Source organism: Aplysia californica, unplaced genomic scaffold (genome assembly GCF_000002075.1).
Source record: "Aplysia californica isolate F4 #8 unplaced genomic scaffold, AplCal3.0 scaffold00324, whole genome shotgun sequence".
Lineage (NCBI taxonomy): Eukaryota > Metazoa > Mollusca > Gastropoda > Aplysiida > Aplysiidae > Aplysia > Aplysia californica.
In genome coordinates, this window is record NW_004797594.1 from 50,819 (window position 1) to 60,342 (window position 9,524).

At 41.5% G+C, this 9,524-nt stretch overlaps 1 long non-coding RNA gene across 1 annotated transcript in view; it reads left to right on the plus strand.

The window, feature by feature from the left end:
- Positions 1-9,368: 9,368 nt before the first annotated feature.
- The window catches only part of LOC118477988, a 17,904-nt gene continuing 17,748 nt past the window's right edge, over positions 9,369-9,524 (plus strand). Inside the window, exon 1 of the long non-coding RNA XR_004858729.1 lies at positions 9,369-9,465. This is a non-coding gene — a long non-coding RNA (uncharacterized LOC118477988). The remainder of the gene's footprint in view (positions 9,466-9,524) is intronic.

A 9,524-nucleotide genomic window follows, 5' to 3' on the forward strand; every position in this document is an offset into this window, starting at 1 on the left:
AACAACTTTCATTCGCCTAGATATGAACAAAGCAGGAATCAAACCATATGAGAATTTCAGCGTTTTTAGATAACCTAAGTCCGAATATTGCATTCGTTATTGGAATTTTTCTGCGCAGATTCTGATTTAGTACATTCTCAAAAAAGGAGTTATGACAGGATATAATCAAGGGAAATAACTTTTAAAAACATTTTTTTCGGAGTGATTCTGCATCGATGTTTTATTTTACGACATATTTAATTTCTTAGCGTTTTCTTCCCAATCACCATTAATAATATTAGTTTGTAAGGGTGGAATAAAGAATTCTGTTTAAGACTTTTTTCATTGCAGAAAGTACAAGGTTACGTCATATTCCAGAAACAAAAACGTCACATTATACCTTATTACAATAAAGGCAAGCCAACAACAGCAATGAAAGTAAGAACACGTCAAATTATTTTAATGACTGTTAAAGTTAGAGTAAAAATACAGTGTAATGCTTCGTAATATCTATGTCATTTCACTTATAGAGGCCAGTGGCACAGCGAAAAGAAACAAGCGGCTTGCAAAATTACACCACTGATATGTCACTCTCCAAATGACTCTATCGTCTGTGTTTAGACTAGTTTCCTTGCAGGTTGCACGGCAGGTTGAACTACCAGTAGCCAACTACTCATGGGATCAAGCAGAGCAGAAGAAGTCTTAGTGTATTGTTAATAAGCATGTTCCTATTGTGAGAAAGTTTTTAGCGTGTCAGACACATCCTTATACCCAATTCTTTGGTTCCAAACATGGGCCTACTGGCGATGTCTCTTCTTTGGAACATATTACGGAAGTGATCAGAAGGGAGGGGGTGAAATAGGCCTTCTTGAACAATCTACTTTTATTCCTCTATTAGATAATTTAAGAGGCGGGGCCTCCGAGTTGAAGTCAAATGTCCGTCTCTAAAAGGACAGAGCCAAGTGGGAAATTTCATGTAAAGTTTCCTAAGGACACAACGTCTGACAGACCTGAGGCTCGAACCCCCGAACCTGCAATCTCACAATAGCGAGTCCGGTGGCTAATTAACCACTAGATTACCGACACCACGTGTCTATGTCTACGACCCCGGCAAAGCTGTATCATATATACTTCTGTAAGATCTACTTCCTCTATGTCTACCGCACAAAGTTTTATCATGTATACTGCTGTAAGATCTACCTCCTCTATGTCTACCGCCCAAACAAAGCTGTACCATATGTGTATTCCTTAAAGTTCGTCAGTAAATATGGAAAAGACCATCATTATTATACATCAAACACCTCTCCTTCCGCCACCCACCTCTCTCCCACTCCCCCCTTCCCCTTGTGATGACCTTAAAATGAAGTCCTTGAAGGGGAACTTCAAAGCATCAGGCCCGTGCACTTTCCTATAAACAAAAATATCAAGGCCTCGCATTCTTAAAAAAAAAATGATATCGATACCTTTGATCGCCGACACATTCCAACGATTAATACATTCCCTATGACTATGACAAAAAACTATTCCGTGCTATTTCTATATAAAAACTTTTTAAAACATGCGACGTGTTGACGCCTCATATATTGACATTGCTTGGTGAATTTTTGTTTCCCCATTGAACCCGACCTATCTCCCAACAATACACACCAGAGGAGACTCCACCCTGAAGCCTCCATTTTCACTGCGGAGGCCACTGCCATTGACATGGCACTGGACTCTGTAGAAAATTCTCCTAACAAATCTTTCCTTATCCTTTCTGACTTTCTGTCTTGCATCACCTCACTCACAAACTACACACTCTTACATCCAAAAATAGTTAGGCTACAACAGAAAATTCATACACTATCCGAAACAGGAAAAAACATCATGTTTACATGGATACCCAGTCATGTGGGCATCCGAGGGAACGAGCAGGTAGACGACCTGGCAAAGAAAGCTTCATCCCTTCTGCTGGGATCAACGACAAACACTCTCCCACAGACTGACTTTAGAAATAAAGTAAAAAAGTACACCTCTAGTCTGTGGGAGAGCCACTGGGAAAAGCAGAAAAATAATAAACTATATGAAATAAAACCCAAACTAGAGCAGCGAAATCCTTCGGACCTCTCCAGAAGAGACGAAGTCATTTTTACTCGATTGCCCATCGGACACACGGCCCTGACCCACAAATACCTCCTACAGGGAGATGAGAAGCCGTTCTGTGTCGGATGCGACACAGATTTTACCATTGGACACATTTTAACAGAATGTCTAGACTTTGGAGAGATCCGAAGGAAATATTATAAATGCAAGAAATTTCAAGATATTTTTTCCGTCGTTGGTCCCAGCAAAATTTTGAACTTTATGAAGGCCATTGGTCTTTATGGCAAGTTGTAAAATGAAACGTACTATTTAAAATGTTTATTGTTACTTATAAGAGTTGTTTGAAATCACAAATATATTTACACTGAATCTTAATATTTTAACATTCTAGCATTTTAGAATAAATTAGTTAACCAATCGTGCAGCAAACTTTTGCGAAAGTAAACAACTTGTTTCGCGCGCTTATATGACCTTAGCAGTTGCGAGCGCCGTAAAACCCTATACTAATACATACTACTAGAAGAGTGCAGCGAGCGGGTAAAAAATTACCATGATCTACTCAGATAGATAAGTGGGGAGTACCCATAAACCAGGGCAGTGCCACTGACTGAAGTTGTCTGTAGGCCATTCCCAAAGTGGGGATATCAACATGTTCTTATGCACAGCAGAATAGTAAATGGGCTGATTTATCAATGGCATGCTCGTACTGTGCCGGAAAAACATAGGGGGTGGGGGGGGGGGGGGGGGGGGGACTGCTGCTTTTTCTTTTCTCATCCTTACTATTTTCATTTTCCCTCTACTTCTTTTGTATGTTTGTCACTCTCTTGTAAACTGCTATTTCCGGGGTGCCTTGATAGTTGAAGCAGACTTTGTGCTGATGAGGCAAGAGGGGTGAGCAGAGTAAGCCTGATTCCCGGTTTGGACATCTCTGTTGATATCCACCCCTTGGCGCCCATGTGACTTTATGCAGTTACGAGCGCCGTAAAACCTTACTAAAAACAAAGCGGTGAGTTGCAACACGAATATTAGAAGGATTGGGTATTATTATAGCTTGTTCACTTTCGTCAGACAGCGCTTAATAAAACGAGATAAAATGAAATCGTCCTGTTCAATCTTTTCGGATTTTTGCATACGGGTATAAAAATTGGATAACCAGCAGAATATCATAGCCCATTCAAAAAGATCACTGCAAACTAAGGTTCCGACACGTTTTCTTTGATGCAAGCCTAAAGTGGGTCCAAAAAAATTATTGGAGATATATTTAAAGCATGCTCCGGAAACATTTAAAAGTTGACATTTATTATTTTCCTCAACAACACACTGTAAAGTACGCTGAAAAGAAACGCGACTCAGGAGACGGGGTGAGTAATTTTCGAGACTCACGTGGAGCACGTGGAGACGTCTAGACAGCCGGGGGATGAAATCGACCAGCTTACTCTGAAGTTTATTAATGTAGTGGGAAGGCGGTGTCGCTGTCTCAAAATGAGCAGTTTATGGGCAAGGTTGGGCAAGGTAAGTCATTAACAATTTATTTTAATGATCCTTTGTATGCATCCAAAAAGAAGTTTTTAATATAGGACCCAAAGAGAAAAAAAAAATTTAATTTCTGGATCAAGATAATTTTTTTGAATTTCTTTTTTTTGTTTGGTCGCTGGCCTGCAAAGTGCCGTAAAACCTTACTAAAACGAAACTGAACAAGTTCTGTGCGCTTTACGGTTGTATTACATGTATTATTATTACTAGTAATAAAAGTGCCCGTTCTACGAACGGAATAATAATGAAGAGTTATTAGGAAAGTTAAGAAGAGGAGAAAGACTGAAAACAGGAAAGAAACAAAACACAAATATTTTACCTTGAATATATCCATGTAGATCTAAAACCCCCTCTTGACTACCTCTAGGGGTAAGACTTCTTTAGTAAGATTACCACTGCTGACCGTCGAACACTCAGAAACGTTCTCCGTTTCCTGGGCAGCATATAGGGCAAGTCGCCATTTATTAATCGCTCAAACACTAACTGGCAAGATCTTTCACTGTCTATAGTCGTTACCCATTAACACCTACTTGAGTGAAGTAAGGAAGTAAGGTCAAGATTTCTGGAAACCCCCGAAATCTGGGTTAGCCCGCTTGTCCTTAAAAGCGACCAGTTGTGCCTTTCCTAAACACACAACGTCAGGTCCGGTCCCTGACGAGATTAACATTGAATTTTTAGTTAGTTTTAGTAAGGTTTTACGGCGCTCGCAACTGCATTAGGTCATATGAGCGCCAGGGGGTGGATGTCATCAGAGAAGTCCTTACATGGAATCAGGCTTAGTCTGCTCACCTCTCTAGCCTCAAAAGCACAAACTCTGCTTCGATTATCAAGACACCCCGAAAATATCCGTTCACCAGAGAGTTACAAACATACAAAAAAAGTAGAGGAAAAAATGACACTAGTAAGGATGAGGAAAGAAAAAGCAGCAGTTCCCCCTATGTTGTTCTGGCACTTTTGGATTTTTAATCTATCTCTTGACGGTTGAGAGTTCGAGAGCCTTGCCACAAGACTACCGACGCCGCCTTGTGTAGTCACGGATTCCCCTCTCCAAAGTATGTTATACTATCTTGAAATTTTGACATGACCGCTCGCATGGGGCGATTGCTTCTTTGGAGGGTGGTTGGTGGGTGCTCTAGTGTGATTTGCTTCTTCTTTCCAACCAACTATCCATTGTAAAAGTTCTTCTCTTTCTTCTTATCTCTAGATGTTGCGATTTAGTATCACCTCTATCGTTGAGTAACTATCTATTATTCAGCACTTGTAATGCTATTATCACTATCACCATTTATTCTATTATTGTGTTGCTAGGGGCGTAAAACTCTCACTTAAATTAAAAACGTCTTCGTTTCCAAGGTTACAACGGGATACGTTAAAAATTGCATTGTTTAGCAGATCCAATTTTTTTAAATGTCGCCTTCGATCCATGAAGGCAGAACTTTTGTGTAGGCTCGCTGATGATGTGCATCGAGTTATAGGCAGCACCACCCCCCCCCCCCCCACCCAACCTCGGCGTGCACCACAGACCTTGTTATGTGATATCCAAGATAGTCAGCTGTGACGTACATCCGGTTCACTATGGAGCGCGCCATATTTGATTATTTTAGGAGCTAAATTGGTCGCTTTTAAGCACAAGGGGCTATCCCGAAAAACGCAGTTTTGAGAAAATCGAAGGTAAAGTTTTTGCCCCTTGTTCAGTTTCTTTAAAAGACAAGGAGAGTTTTCTCTATAACCAAAAAAAATAAAAAATATATACACACCAATGAAACCAAACTACTCTTATAGGTAGGGCAATGCCCACTTTTGGTGTAGGTCAAGATTTCTGGAAACCCACAAAATCTGGGTTAGCCCGCTTGTCCTTAAGAGCGACCAATTGTGGTTCATAAGACGCATGCTGTGTATCCCATGGTCAGCTAGAGAAACAAATTAAGAAGTCTTGGTTCTCTTTACTTCCTCTCTGTTGTTTCTGTCTGTGTGGGTGGTTGGAGGGCCCCACTGGTAGGTCCTACTTCTTTACTTTCCCTCTGTTGTTTCAGTCTGTGTGGGTGGTTGGAGGGCGCCACTGGTAGGTCCTACTTCTTTACTTCCCCTCTGTTGTTTCTGTCTGTGTGGGTGGTTGGAGGGCGCCACTGGTAGGTCCTACTTCTTTACTTTCCCTCGTCTTGTTTCTGTCTGTGTGGGTGATTGGAGGGCGCCACTGGTAGGTCCTACTTCTTTACTTCCCCCCTCGTGTTGTTTCTGTCTATCTGTCTATCTGTCTTATTTTTCCCCTGTTTGTGTCGATCTGCTTCTCTTTACTCCAACAAACAAAAGACTAGCGGCCATGACAGTACGGAGTCTGGAATATTCTAAATCTGTGGCATGCACGCACCAGTGCGCTGTGTTGCTGCTCACTCGCCAAGAAGAATTACTCGTGCACGCTCGTTATCACCATCGCCTCGTGCTTGCTTCCACCGGGCCGCGTCGCATTTCGCCGGCTCACGGACCATCAAAATCTTCTGGGTGGGATAGCCGTATTCAGAATCAGAATTATGATAATACTAGCTGGGCCCCCTTTCGATGAGAGGAATGATCGGTGCATTAACATCAACTGAAAGTCATTGGCCTACTATATTTACACTCTACTGGAATGGAGCAATAAATATTGAGAGAAAAGAGACACATGTGTTTCCAAGCTGTCAAATATTTAATAGATGTATAGCTTGATTCTCCATTCCGCTTTCGTGGTTGTGCACTCCAGAATTTCAAAGGTGTGGAACGGTGTGCACAGCTAGTGAACGGAAGCCTCACTTGTTTACAATGGCATCTTAATAGACGGACTATCCCAAGATTAGGTCTAAACGAAACTAATGAAAAAATTGAAAATTAAACTACAGTGACTTCATGCTCCTCAATAGAACTGTGCAGCCTTTAAATGATTCTAGATTATCGTTAATTCGGTCATATTAGAAAATTAAGGGGTTCGGAAGTTTTAGGCGGCAAGAGTGACGAACTTTCATAAATATATTATAATATGTATAGATGTATTTGTGATTGTTATTTATTATAGCACATTCTAAAGATGGTACAGATCACTTCCCTGTGAAAATGTACATGGCTTATTATTTTCTGAAGGTGTCGGTTGCATTTGCTCGAGAAATATTTTTTCGAAATTCAACTTCTAAATTCTGAATAAAAAAGGATATTAAAAACCCAACACAATGCATTATGTACAATTATTATTGTTAAAAGAATGAACCAGTTTTGTAGCCTATTAATAATTCTCCTGAAAAAAAACTAACGTTTTATGAGCTAAGAATGTTTTAATTCACCACTTTCCGACATTGCACTGAACAATGTTGTGATCTTGTCCCCTTTTCGACCCTGTAATTTCAGTCTACCTCAGTCTGTTTTGAGGAGGCTCTCGTGACCTAGAGGTTAAGGTGTTCGCTTCTCATTCAAAGGTCCCGGATCCGAATCTGGGTTGCGACAGGAAAAAAATGGGTTCTTTAAAATTGTCTCCTTTCCCCTCCTTTCCTGTTCTCTAGCAATATTCTGTCGTCTGCTTCCGTCTCCACTTTCTACTCCCACCCCCTCACCCCCTTTACCCCCTCCTTTTGGCTCCTGAATCTTTCTGCAGCCTTTCTACTGCTACTCCTTGGCTCCTTCTTACTGCTGTCTTTCAACCCAACCCCTGATCTTCTGGTAGGAAAGATCTACACCCAGCCTTCTCGGACAAGGGTGACTAGTCTCAGAGGTCCCACGTTAAAGATCCCTTGGTGGTCTAAAATGATGATGATGTTTCCACACAAACTGACGAGCGCCTGATTCCACCGCGCCGTGACACATTGTTTCTCTCCTTTCCAATCATCCCCCACCGCCCCGCCCCCTCCTCGGTCGATCCATAGCCCAATCACACGCACAAGTTTTAATTGATCCAGTGACCCACGAAGAAATTGCCTGGCACTTTGTACCCGCCGATAGTGACTAATGTCAGAGACCTGAGACTATGCAAGGCGTCTGGGATGTGGTACTATCGTAAGCTGACAAAACGCCTTATTTGTTCACAGAAGATTTGAGAAAAAAGAAGAGGTGTTTTTTATTGTCAGCGTAACCATTTAAAAAAAGATCTAGTGTTATTACGAAATTTGAATCCTAATTTATCGTTAAACACTGGTCAGTTTCATTTTGAATTTTTTCCCCAAACAACTGGGGTAACTCATCATGCTGTAGATTTACCAAATAAAGAATTTTTACGCCAAAATGAAGGAAAGGCGTTTTGTCAGCTTTCGGCATTGTACAGGTTATAAGCGCTTTGAAGAGTCCAAAACAGCGACGCATTCTCTCCGGATGATCTCCATGCTAGAGTCTGGGGTACGGAGCGTTCGGCTGTGAGCAGTGCATGCAGCTGTTTAGACTACGTTTTGACAGCTTTCGGCAGTGCACAGGTTATATTAGTTATAAGCGCTTTGTCCGCGCACTCTGGAGATCCGAGTTCGATTCCTGGCGAGAGGGGAAAATTGTTATCCAATATCTCGAGTGGGTGGTTGGCTGGTGCTCTGGTGTAGTTTGCTTCTTTTGTCCTATCAAACATTGATCGTGTCGGTGGTTGGCGGGTGCTCTGGTGTGGTTTGTTTCTTCTTTCCTATCAAACATCTATCGTCTTTATCTTCCCTCCTTCTTTTTTATGTTTGTTACTCTCTTGTAACACCTCTTATCTTCGGCACTTATAATTATGACCTTATTGTGTTGTAAGTGCCGTGAAGCACTTACTAAAACTAAAAAGTATCGTCCATATCTCTTCTTCTTATTTTCATTGTTTGTTGGTCACTTGTAACGTGTGTGTGGTTGGAGGGAGCCACTGGTAGGTCCTACTTCTTTACTTCCCCTGTGTTGTTTCCGTCTGTCTGTCTGTCTTACTTTCCCCCAGCACTGAATGACCGTTATTGTGTCTTTGTGCTTCTCTTTACTCAAACAAACAAACAAACAAACTAATAACCCATCCAATCTTCAGCAGTTATGTGCCCTATATTATGTTCATATTGTTTTTTCCCTCTGTTGTTTCTTTCTACCCGTCTTATTTCTTCCCCTCACTACAACATCCCCGTTATTTTATGGTTGTGTTTTTCTTTACTCAAACTAAAACTCATACACAACTGCTGTAGTGGGTGGTTGGCGGGTGCTCTGGTGTGGTTTGCTTCTTCTTTCCTATTCAAACATCTGTCAGCCTTATCTCTCCTCCTTCTTTTTTGTGTTTGTTACTCTCTTGTAACTCCTCTAATCTTCGGCACTTATTTGACCTTATTGTGTTGCAAGTGCCGTAAAACACTTACTAAAACTAAAATTAAAACAACTGCTGTAAAACGTTTTCTAAAAACCATACGAATCGTATTCAAACGTTCTGTAAAACTCTTGCTGACACTACTTGAGACAAATTCAAATTTAACTACAGTAAAACTCTTGCTAAAACCACACGAATCGTACCTAACCAGGCTGTAAAACTCATACTAAAACCACACGAGACAAACACAAATTCAACTGCTGTAAAACTCTTGCTGAAACCACTCGAGACAAACTCAAATTCAACTGCTGTAAAACTCTTGCTAAAATCACACGAGACAAACTCAAATTCAACTGCTGTAAAACTCTTGCTGAAACCACACGAGACAAACTCAAATTCAACTGCTGTATAACTCCGACTAAAACCCACAACCAAGAACGGACCCACGAGAAAGCGCGACTCCACCAAATGGCGCCTCCCCAATTCCAATAGCTATCGACCCGGTCTCTCCTCTCCTGCTGCCCTGTTTCCGTGAGGGAGAGTTCTCTCCCTTCTATCGCTCACGGCAGCAGAAGCCGACGCTTGTGCGTGCGTTCACTGCTCACCACCACACGGTACAGAGAGAGAAAGAGCGAGAGCGAGAGAGAGAGAGAGAGAGAGAGAGAGAGAGAGA